General features: G+C 42.3%; 2 protein-coding genes across 4 annotated transcripts in view; one reads left to right on the top strand and one right to left on the bottom strand.

Annotated features, from left to right (window-relative positions):
• Positions 1–510, bottom strand: part of PURG (purine rich element binding protein G) — a 37,854-nt gene extending 37,344 nt beyond the window's left edge. For both annotated transcript variants that reach the window (XM_034965925.4, XM_034965926.4), the window contains exon 1: positions 231–510. The gene's annotated coding sequence lies outside the window, so the exon portion shown is untranslated. The remainder of the gene's footprint in view (positions 1–230) is intronic.
• A 384-nt stretch (positions 511–894) lies between these two features.
• WRN (WRN RecQ like helicase) overlaps positions 895–12,360 on the top strand; it is a 151,650-nt gene continuing 140,184 nt past the window's right edge. Inside the window, exon 1 of one of the 2 annotated variants that reach the window (XM_003830758.5) lies at positions 895–1,126. The gene's annotated coding sequence lies outside the window, so the exon portion shown is untranslated. The remainder of the gene's footprint in view (positions 1,127–12,360) is intronic. The other variant, XM_034965923.3, reaches the window with a different exon arrangement.

Below are 12,360 nucleotides of genomic sequence, written 5' to 3' on the forward strand. Positions count from 1 at the left end.
AGACGCCCCTCGGCCTGACCGCCCCGCCGCCGCCCGCGACCCCCACGCCGGGCCCGGCTCCCCCGGCGCCGCAGCGCGGGGCTCCAGCCACTGCCGGCCGGTTGGCGGCCGCCGCTCCGGCTCTGCCCGCGCTCCCCGCATCCCTCCGCCGCCCCCGGGGCCGCTCCCGCACGCCGCCGCCGCCCGTCCCGCGCTCCGCGGCCCCAGGTCTCCAGCCGGCGGGCACTCACATCATCTCTGCCATCACCGCCGCCGCCGATGCCCTTCACGACCACCGCCGCCGCCACCGCCAGCTCTCGGCCCCTCTGCTGCAGCCGCCGCAGCCGCCGCCCCCCGCCTCCTCCCCCGCCGCCGCCGCTCGCACTGCCCCCCGCCGGAGCAGCCGGGCAGGGGCATCGCCCGCGGCGCCCACCGCAGCCGCCCCTCCTGCGGCCGCTGCGGGGGCCGCCGCCTGACTTCGGACACCGGCCCCACACCCGCCAGGAGGGGAGGGAAGGGGAGGCGGGGAGAGCGACGGCGGGGGGCGGGCGGTGGACCCCGCCTCCCCCGGCACAGCCCGCTGAGGGGAAGAGGGGGTCTCCGCTCTTCCTCAGTGCACTCTCTGACTGAAGCCCGGCGCGTGGGGTGCAGCGGGAGTGCGAGGGGACTGGACAGGTGGGAAGATGGGAATGAGGACCGGGCGGCGGGAATGTTCTCACTTCTCCGGATTCCACCGGGATGCAGGACTCTAGCTGCCCAGCGGCACCTGCGAAGAGACTACACTTCCCGAGGTGCTCAGCGGCAGCGAGGGCCTCCACGCATGCGCACCGCGGCGCGCTGGGCGGGGCTGGATGGGCTGTGGTGGGAGGGTTGCAGCGCCGCGAGAAAGGCGAGCCGGGCCGGGGGCGGGGAAAGGGGTGGGGCAGGAACGGGGGCGGGGACGGGGCTGGAGGGGCGGGTCGGGTCGGTCTCCCGGAGCTGATGTGTACTGTGTGCGCCGGGGAGGCGCCGGCTTGTACTCGGCAGCGCGGGAATAAAGTTTGCTGATTTGGTGTCTAGCCTGGATGCCTGGGTTGCAGGCCCTGCTTGTGGTGGCGCTCCACAGTCATCCGGCTGAAGAAGACCTGTTGGACTGGATCTTCTCGGGGTAAAGTGTCTTCCTATTCCCGTTTTCCCAGCTCCGTGCCCTGGGGTATCTATAGTGCTAGGCTTCTGAGACACGTGGAGGCGCTTAGGCCCGCGGAGCAGGCCCCTGGGCTGTGTTTGGGAGATTCTGGAAAAACAGACTTTCTCCCTTTTCCTTTCCCCTCTGGAGCAGCTGGGAAAGGCGTCTCTCGGAGCTTCCGCCATTCAGAAAGTGTTTCCCCGCCCCTGACGGCCCCAGCTTGATGTTTACCTTGCGCGCTTAGTTAGGATTGCTCTTTCTAGTACGGCCTTTATTGTGGCAGAAATTGAGCCACTCCAGGTCTGCACAGCAAAGTCGAGGGAAATAACCTGCTGTCTATGATTTAGCAAGTGATGATGGATATTTTTGAGTTCAAATCACTCAGTCTTTAATGGATTTTCTTTTCTTTTTTTCCTAGTTGAATCTCAGTTGTTCTCAGGCTAGGTTTGATATGAAAAATACTACTCCCTATTGAAGAGGGTAATATAATTCTTAGGATGCTAATACAGGAGTCTGTAAATCGGAGTACTTCAGGCTTTTTATGGTTCGGTACATTTCTTTTTAGGGGTGGGATATTGGGGTAAGTAGGACAGTTCAGATCTTGATGTCATTGAATAGTGGTGTCTACCTAAAAGGAAGAGGCTGGGGCACAAAATTATAATTTAAAGTGTTTACTTCAGCCAAAATGAGGACAGCTGCCCAGGACTTATTTCCCAGTTGCCTTGGGGAGTGCTCCTTCAGCCTTGGTTACAAGCAGGTTTTTAAAGGCCAAGGGGAAGAGTGGGCTGAGACAAAGTTGGTCAGGAATTGTTATTGGTTTACAGAGATACCATTGCTTAATGATTGGCTGTACACTGTAACTCATGGGGTATGAGTTATCGTGTCCAGCATATGGCATTTTATGGCTTCTTGGTGCCAGTCTAGAGCCCACATAGCAGGTGGGCTTTAAGAGACAATTATCCAGCTCAGACCGGGAGTGAGACGGGACTGTTTTTTCATTCTAATGCCTCTCTGGGCCTGATAATTTAAAGGGGCTTGCATTCTTCAGCTAAAATTTTATTTTCTTTTATTTTTTTTCCCCCACAGTGGTCTCCCTTTATTAATCCAACAAATGTTTATTAAGGACTGCTCTAGGCACTAGAGATACCAACAATGAACAAAACAGACAAACATCTCTCTCCTTTTGGAGCTTACATTTTAGTGGAAAGAGACAGGCAAAAAGTAAAATCATAGGATGACAGAAGGTGAAAATGGAGATGAAAAAGGAAAGGGGGATGAAGAGTGTGTGTGTGTGTTGTGGGTGGGGGGCTGTAGGGAGCTGCAGTTTTACAATAAGTGGTCAGGGACGTCCTCGCTGAGAAGGGAATTTTTGAGTCCAGAGCTCAAGGAAGTGAGAGAACTTACCTTGATGTTCTCTGGAGGAGAAGAAAGTACAAAGGCCCTGGGGGAACCTGCCTCTTTATGTTCAGAGAGCAACTTAAGAGCTGGAGCAGAGCGGAGAGGAGGTCAGAGGTCAGGCCAGAAAGGGAAAGGGGCCAGAATGTGTAGGACTTTATGGGCTATATTGAAAATTTGGGCTTTCATTCTGAGGGAGATGGGAAGCTGTTGGAGAGTTGTTAGGGAAACGTGATCTGAATTATGTTTCTAAAAAACTGGAGTAAGATATCATAAAATTTGCCATCTTAACCATTTTTAAGTGTTCAGTTTAGTGACATTAATTACACTGATCATGTTGTGAAATCATCACCACCACTATTTCCAAGACCTTAACGACTTCAAACAGAAACTATAACTTTTAAGCAATAACTCCCCATTGCCTCATCCGCCCAGCCCTTAGTGACTTTAAATGCACATTCTTCCTCTACAAATTTGCCTATTCAAGATAGTCTACATAAGTGGAATCATATAATATTTGTCTTTTTTGTATCTGGCCAATTCCACTCAGAATTCTTTTTTAAACAGCTTTATTGAGATATAATTAATATATCATATGATTCGCTCATTTAAAGTGTGCAATACAATGGTTTTTAGTTTGTCTTCAGAGTTGTACAACCTTTATCACAATTACCTTTAGGACTTTTTCATTACCCAAAAGAGAATCTCCATAACCATTAGTACTCAATCCCACCCGCTTTCCTAGCAATCACTTACCTATTTTTTTGTCTCTATATAGCTCTCAAACCCTATGATATTCCTTCTATCTAACTGTATTTTTGTACTCATTAACAACCTCTCTTCATTCCCACCACCCATCCATCCCAGCCTCTGGTAATCACCATTCTACTTACTACCTCAATGACATCAAATTTTTTAGCTCTCACATATAAGTGAGAAGATGCGATATTTGTCTTTCCCTGCCTGGTTTATTTCACTTAACAGAATGTCTTCCAGTTCCATTCATGTTGCTGCAAATGACAGGATTTCATTCTTTATTATGGCTTAATACTATTCCATTGTATATGTATATCACATTTTCTTTATCCACTCATCTGTTGATGGACAGTTAGCTTGATTCCATATTCTGGCTATTGTTGAATAGTGCTGCAGGAAACATGGAAGTGCAGATAGCTCTTTGACATACTGATTTCATTTCCCTTGAATATATACCCTGTAGTGGATTTGCTGGACCCGCTTGTAGTTCTACATTTAATATTTTGAGTTATTTCCATAATGTTAGTAATAATTTACATTCCCACCAACAGCGAGGAAGGAGTTCCCTTTTCTCCACATCCTCGCCAACACTTATCTTTTGTCTTTTTGGTAATAGCCATTCTAACAGGTGTGAGGTGATATCTCATTGTGATTTTGATTTACATTTCCCTGATGGTTATTGATGAGCAATGTTTCATATACTTGTTGGTTATTTGTATATCTCCTTTTGAGAAATGTCTGTTCAGGTCTTTTGCTCATTTTTTAAATATGGTTTTTAAATTTTTTTATTTTTTTGCTATTGAGTTGTTTGACATCCTTAAACATTTTGGAAATTAACCTCTTATTAGATGTATAGTTTGCAAATATTTTATCCGATTCTGTAGATTCTGTCTTCAGTCTGTTGAATTTGCTGTGTAGAGAAGCATTTTATTTTGAGGTAATCCCTTTGTCTATTTTTGCTTTTGTTACCTTTGCTTTTGAAGTCATATCCAAAAAATCATTGCCCAGATCAGCAGTCCCCAACCTTTTTGGTACCAAGGACTGGTTTCATCGAAGACAATTTTTCCATCCACAGGAGGGAGAGGATGGTTTCAGGATATTTCAAGCGCATTACATTTATTGTGCACTTTGTTTCTATTATTATTACATTGTAATATATAGTGAAATAATTATACAATTCACCATAATGTAGAATCACTGGGAGCCCTGAGCTTGTTTTCCTGAAACTTGAGGGTCCTATCTGGGAGTGATGGGAGACAGTGACAGTTGATAAGGCATTAGGTTCTTCTAAGGAGCATACAACCTAGATCCCTTGCATGCGCAATTCACAGTAGGGTTTGCGCTGCTATGAGAATCTAATGCCACCGTTGATGTGTCAGGAGGTGGAGGTCAGGTGGTAACGTGAGGAATGGGGAGCAGCTGTAAATAAAAATGAAGCTTCGCTTGCTTGCCTGCTGCTCACCTACTGCTTTGTGTCCTGGTTCCTAACAGTCCATGGACTGGTACTAATCTGTGGCCCTGGGGTTGGGAACCTCTGGCCCTGACCAATGTTAGGGAGCTTTTTTCCTGTGTTTTCTTCAAGTGGTTTCATGGTTTTGGGTCTTACATTTAAGTCTTTAGTCCATTTTGAGTTGATGCTGTATGTGGTGAGAGATAATTGACTACTTTCATTCTTTTGCATATGGTTATCAGTTTTCCCAACACCGTTTATTGAAGAGCCTGACCTTTCCCCATTGTGGGTTCTTGGCTCTTTTGTCAAAAATCAGTTGGCTATAAATGTGTGGTTTTATTTCTTGGGTCTCTATTCTGTTCTATTATCTGTGTGTCTCTTTATGCCAGTACTGTGCTGTTTTGATTACTAGAGTTTAGTATATTTTGAAGTCAGGTAGTGTGATGCCCCTAGCTTTGTTCTTTTAGCTCAAGATTGCTTTGGCTATTCAGAGTCTTTTGTGAGGATAATGTTTTCAAGGTTCACCCATGTTGTGGCATGTATCAGAACTCGATTTCTTTTTATGGCTGAATAATATTCCATTTGTTTATATTATATATATGCCATATTTATTTATTCATATGTTGATGGACACTTAGGTTGTTTCCACCTTTTGGCTATTGTGAATAATGCTGTTATTAACATTGGTGTACAAGAATCTGTTTGAGTTCCTATTTTCAATTCTTTTGGGAATATACCTACGTGTGGACTTACTGGATCACATGGTAAGCTTTTAGTTTAGCTTTTTAAGGAACTGCTAAAACTGTTTTTCCATGGGAGCAGTGTACAAGTGTTCCAGTTCTCCATATGCTCACCAAAACTTAATTTCCTTTTTTAAAAATTATAGCTATCCTAGTAGGTGGTGGGAAGTGGTATCTTACTGTGGTTTTATTTTGTATTTCTTTAATGACTAATGATGTTGAGCATCTTTTAATGTGCTTATTGGCCATTATATATCTTCTTTGGGAACTGTCTATTAAGTCCTTTGCCCATTTTTTAATTGAGTTTTTTTTTCTGTTGAATTGTGGGAGATCTTTATATATTCTGAATATTAAACCCTTATTGGGTATATGATTTGCAAATAATTTCTCCCATTTTGTGGGTTTTCTTCACTTTTTGATATTGTTCTTTGATTCACTTTTACATTTTTATAGAGTCCAGTTTATCTGTTTTTTCTTTTATTGCCTATGCTTTTGGCGTCATACCTAATTCCCAAATCCAAGGCCATGAAGATTTTCTGTTATGTTTTCTTTTAATAGTTTTATAGTTTTACTTTTTCTATTGGAGTTTTAAGTAAATTCTTGTATATTAGTGTGATACATTTTAAGTTATTTTTGTATATGGTGTGAGGTAGGGGTCCAACTTCACTCTTTTCCATATGGAGATCCAGTTGTCCCAGCACCACATGTTTAAGAGTCTATTCTTTCCCCACTGAATGGACTTGGCACCCTTGTCAAAAATCAATTGGTGGTAAATGTATGGATTTACTCCTGGAATCTCAATTCTATTCTATTGTATTTATATTTCTGTCCTTATGCCTGTACCACACTGTTTTGATTACAGTAGCTTTGTAGTAAGTTTAGAAATTGGGAAACATGAGTCCTCCAACTTTGTTCTTCTTTTCAAGATTATTTTGGCTATTTGGGGTCCCTTGCAATTCTGATGAGTTTGAGGATCACCTTTTCCATTTCTGCAGAAAAGCCTTTTGATAGGGATTGCATTGAATCTGTAGATAACTTTGGGTAGTATTGACATCTTAACAATATTAAGTCTTTCTATGCATAAACATGGGATATCTTTCCATTTATTTGTGTTTTCTTTAATTTCTTTCAGCAGCATTCTGTAGTTTTCAGAGTACACGTTTTTCACCTCCTTGGTTAAATTTATTCCTTGGTATTTTATTCTTTTAGCTGCTATTGTAAGTGCAGTTACTTTCTTAGTTTCCTTTCAGATTGTTCATTTCTGGTGTATAACAACAGCTGATATTTCAACGTTGATGTTGTACTCTGAAACTTTGTTGAATTTACTTATTAGATCTAGTAGCTTTCTTTGAGATTTTTATATGGGATTATGTCATCTGTATATAGAGATAGTTTTACTTCTTCCTTTCCATTATGGATGCCTTTTATTTCTTTTCCATGTCTAATTTCTCTGGCTAGAACTTTCAATATGATGTTGAAAAGCAGTGGTGAAAGTGGGTATCTTTGTCTTGCTTCCTATCTTAGGTGGAAAGCTTTCAGTCTTTCACCATTAAGTATGGTGTTAGCTGTGGGTTTTCATAAATGCCCTTTGTCATGTTGAGGAAATACCCTTTTATTCCTAGTTTTCTGAGTTTTTATCATGAAAGGGTGTTGGATTTTGTCAAATGCCTTTTCTGTGTCAATTGAAATGATCATGTATTTTTCCTCCCTTATCTTAATGTAGTGTGTTATATTGATTAATTTTCTTATGTTGAACCACCCTTGCCTTTCTGGGGTAAATTTCAGTCACTTATGTTATATAGTCCTTTAAATTGTGTTATCTTGTAACAGAATCACTCTGCTACTGTTTTGAGCATAGGCCATAGGGAAAAGCAGGTAAAAGGTAATATGGCTTGAACCAACATTGTAGCAGCGGAAGTGGTGAGAGGAGGTCGAATTTTGGCTTTGTTTTGAAGATAGAACCAACAGTATTTGCTGACAGATTAGATGCAGAATGTGAAAGGAGGAGATGAGTCAGGATGAATCCAAGGCTTTTGGCATGAGCAACCAGAAAGATGAAGGTGACTTACTAAGATGGGGAATATACAAAAGGAGCAGTTTGGGGAAACTTTATATCTATTGAGTGGAATATGCCAATTAGAGATTCAAATATCCAGTAAATAAGTGGCTATCAGAGTTTGAAGTTGAGGAATGGTCTAGGCTGTTTATATAACTTTGGAAGTCATTAGTGTATAACAGCTAATTTAAAAGCCAGCAGACTCTAAGGGAGTGAGTGTAGAGGGAGAAGAGAACAGGTCTGTGACTTGAATCCTAGAATGCTGTGATGTTTAGAGATTGGGGAGGTAAGAAGGAGCAGCAGAGTATACTGAAAAGGGATTGTTACTGATATAGATGGAGACTCAAGAATTATCACAGAAACCTGATAAAATGTTTCAAGAAGATGGGTGTGATTAATTGTGTCACTTACTGCCAGTACATTGACTCAGATGAGCGTTGAGAATTGGCTATAGGATTTGACAACATAAAAGTCATTGGAAACCTTGACATGAGCCCTTTTCGTGGAGTGGAGTGGTTACAGTGGGTTTAAGAGAGGATTAAAGGAGTGGAAACAGAGATGCTATTATAGATGACTCGTTTGAGTAGTTTTCCTACAAAGGGGAGAATAATAATGGAGCAGTTAGCCAAAAGTTGAGTTTTTTTTTCTTCTTCTTTTTTTTAGTTGGAAAAAATTGCGTATATGTTGATGGGTCTTTTCTGGCAGACCAGTAGAGAGGAAAAAGTTGATGATGTAGGAGATGGGAAAATGTCTTTGAGTAGATGTCTTCGAGCAAATGTCTTTGAGTAGATGAGAGGTTTGCACACATGGAGAGGTTGGATGTAGGAGTACCGATAGTTCATCCATAGTTACATAAGAAAAGGTAGATGTATTAGAGTTCTCCTGAGAAACAGAACCAATAGGAGATCTTTATATCTCTGTGTCCATCTCTATCTGTATTTCTGTCTCTGTATCTATCAAGAGATTATAAAAGTCTTAAGATCTGCCAGGAGACATACCCACGGGAGCTAATGGTTTAGTTCCAGGCCAATTGTGAAGACCTGAGAACCAGGAGAGCCTATGATGTAAGTTCCAGTCTGAGTCCAAGTCTGAAGGCAGGAGAAGACCAATGTCCCAGCTCAAAGACAGGCAGAGGGAGCAGATCTTCCCTTACTTAGCCTTTTTATTTATTCAGGCCTTCAACAAATTGAAGGCCCACCCACATTAGGGAGGGCAATCTGCTTTACTCAGTCTACTGAATCAAATGTTAGTCTCACCCAGAAACATCCTCACAGACACACCCAGAATAATGGTTAGCCAAATATCTGGGCACCCCATGGCCCACTCAAATTGACACATAAAATTAACCACCACAGTAGAGTATATGGGTACAAATATAATTATGTGATATAGATTTCAGGGTAAGAGCCTGTGGAAATTCATTTTTGATTGCTTCTAGTGAAATCGGAAGCAAGATCATCAGCTAAGAGTGACGATCGGTGGAGGAGATATGAAGTTTAAGTGGAGAGGAGAAGGTATAAAATAGTCTTAGGAGGGGAGGATAGTAAATAGATTAGGGAAAAGTTGTAGGATTGCCAGGAAGCAGTAAGGGCCCACTTGAAGCTGGTGGTCACAAATTTAAGGTGAGACCAGTCAAAATGATTGTGCTTTTCACCTGCTGCATTCATTCAGCTGCATAGGTACAGGCACAGAGTAGGTCAAGAGTTCTTTTTTATTCGGGGTTAGAGTTTTGCCAGGAGATAGTAATAAAGCCAGAAGGGCAATGAATTTGAGGGAGTATGCAAGGAAGTGGCTGTTAACTTGGAGTTTAAACTGGTCAAGAAGAGAATTAAGGACTGCCCAAGGGGTGAGGACAATGATATGGTAGCAGGGCCCTTAAAGGCCCCAGTTAGATGAAAAGATTGTTGGAATTGAGTTTCTAGAGGGAATGAACTTGAAAAACAGGAGGTGTTGGTTGGAGAGTGGGATATATGGAATTGAGATTATGGAAGGATTCAGCCGTTGGTAATAACATAGTATCTTTGTAGGAATAAATGGGTGGAGCAGGATGCAGACAAGATCACTGGAGGAGGGCTGGTCAGAAGACTGGGAGGCACTATCTCCCTTGGATATTATACATCAAAGATTGTGATCTACTAGACAAGTAGTGGGGAAAGGGTAGGATATAGATATTAATGGCTATAGTTTTGATGATGATGGTCATGGTGATGATGATGGTCCATTAACACTCAACTCAAATACCATCAATTTGATTTATATCTAACACCACAAAGTTAGGTGTTGAGTTACATGTGGTTATATTGTAACTAATAGTCAGCCCTTCATGGACTTCTATTCTTTGATGAGACTCTTCTTGTAGGAGTAGTAGGTGCCTTAAAGCACCTTTTCATAGTTGTCAGTTTGAAATCCTTCACCAGTGGTTTAGTTTAACCCTGCTACTGTGGAAGTTTCTCTTGGCTTTCTGTGTGGGCTGCTTCTTTGTCTAGTTTTACCTTTTGGGGTTAGCATACTATTGTGAATAATTTATTGGTGAGAAGGTAAGCAGAGAAGTAGAGTACTCTATGACCTAGTAATTTCATATCTAGGAATCTATCCTATAGAAATGATAGGAATGCCTAACAATACCCACATATCCACAAGGGTATTCATTGAACGTTATTTTTGGTGAAATTCGCAAGCAACCTAATTATCATCAATAGGGAATTGTTAAATTATGATAGATAAAATGGAATTCTATTCAATCTTCAAAAAGTCAGATCAAGAAGTGGTCTTACATTTTAATTATCCCATCCTGTCAACAAGAGTGCCTTCAGTTGCAAGTAATGGAAAAACCAGTCAAGCTGACTTCAGCAATAAAAGGTTATTTATTGGTCTGTTTCATGGAGACATCTGAGGTAGAGTGGCCTTCAGGCAAGTTCACTCAGGGATCCGACTATTTTTCTGGCCTTATTCTTGGCCCTCTTCTATGAAACCACCTTCAGGGTGGTTTCTTGTATGCTTGTAAGATGGCTACTTGCATCAACCATGACCACATCTAGCAGGAGCAAAAGCATCCTTTCCCGTACCAGAGGAGAGTCCTGAAATTTGTTGCAATTGGACTGCCTTGGAAGCAATAATTATGGCCAGGAGATGGAGGCCAGAGAACTGAGACCTGGTCATAGCTCCTGTCCTTGAATCAGTTGTATAGCAAGGGGAATTGGATTTTCCTTAAGACAGTTGGATTTCACCTGTAGTCTTGGTGATAAGGTCAATTCCATCCATAAAACTTTGCTGTTACACATTTTGGGATGGGGTGAGGAGGGCTGAATGGAGATTAGGATGCTATTGAAATTTGCTGTACACAATGGATCATTATCGTCCTCTTTCTTAGTGTTAAGGTAATCAGCCTCTTTTTCCTCCTCCTATGCTTGACTTTACTAAAACCATGAGACATGTTTAACCTCAGGACTCCAATTTGAAAAAATATAGACTGTTATTTACTTTATTACTTACAGAAGCCCTTCATACTACTCTCAGATAGCAAGAAAGAGGTAGACACGGAGTGAGGGAGGGGGGATCATGCTTACTGAGAAACAAATTATAGAGTATTGAAACTCCCCCTTCATATGCCTGACCTCAGTCCCATTCAGTTACCAGTAGGGGCCCCTATTAATTGGTACCTCACCAGCTTTTGCTGTTCGTTCATAAAACTGAGTCATTGAAGTACAGTAGAAAAATAATTGGACTACAAGATAACTTATTTCCTTCCATAATTGCAAAATATCTGATGTTTCTTCTTGTTTGTATTATGTAAACTTACCCTGTCTGAGGGTCCTCCTGGATTGTTCTTTGCATTTATATATACATAGAATTTCATTTTCTTTTTTCTTGTTTTTTTTTTTAGACGGAGTCTCACTCTGTCGCCCAGGCTGGAGTGCAGTGGCACAATCTCGGCTCACTGCAAGCTCCGCCTCCCAGGTTCACGCCATTCTCCTGCCTCAGCCTCCCCAGCAGCTGGGACTACAGGTGCACGCCACCACGCCCGGCTAATTTTTTGTATTTTTAGTAGAGACGGGGTTTCACCATGATAGCCAGGATGGTCTCAATCTCCTGACCTTGTTATCTGCCCGCCTTGGCTTCCCAAAGTGCTGGGATTACAGGCGTGAGCCGCTTGCCCGACCTTCTCTTTTTTTTTTTTTTTTTTTTTTGAGACGTTGAGATAGAGTCTCACTCTGTTGCCCAGGCTGGAGTGCAGTGGCACATTTTCGGCTCACTGCAACCTCCACCTCCCGGGTTCAAGCGATTCTCCTGCCTCAGCCTCGTGAGTAGCTGGGATTACAGGCGCCCGCCACCATGCTCTGCTAATTTTTGTATTTTTATTAGAGATGGGGTTTTATCATGTTGGTCAGGCTGGTCTCGAACTCCTGACTACGTGGTCCGCCTGCCTCGGCCTCCCAAAGTTCTGGGATTATAGGCGTGAGCCACTGTGCCTGGCCAATTTCATTTTCTATTTTGAAATTTAAACTACCACTGACACTTCGTTTTCCCTCTGTTTTACTTAGCATTTATCTTAGAGAATAATCTTAATATATATAGTTCTATTTTATTCTTTTACTGGCAGCTTAGTATGCCATATTTTGGATGTGTCATTGTTTATTTACCTATTAATTTACCCTATAACTGCTTCCCATATTTTTGCTTTTACAAAGGGATGTAATGAACATCCTTTACATACGTCTTTGTGCATATGTGCAAATATTTCCATAGGATAGATGTAATTACTGACTTGAAGGTTATGCAGATTTAAAATTTTGATGCCTTCTATGAAACATCTTTCAAA

This window comes from Pan paniscus, chromosome 7 (assembly GCF_029289425.2).
Source record: "Pan paniscus chromosome 7, NHGRI_mPanPan1-v2.0_pri, whole genome shotgun sequence".
Taxonomy (NCBI): domain Eukaryota; kingdom Metazoa; phylum Chordata; class Mammalia; order Primates; family Hominidae; genus Pan; species Pan paniscus.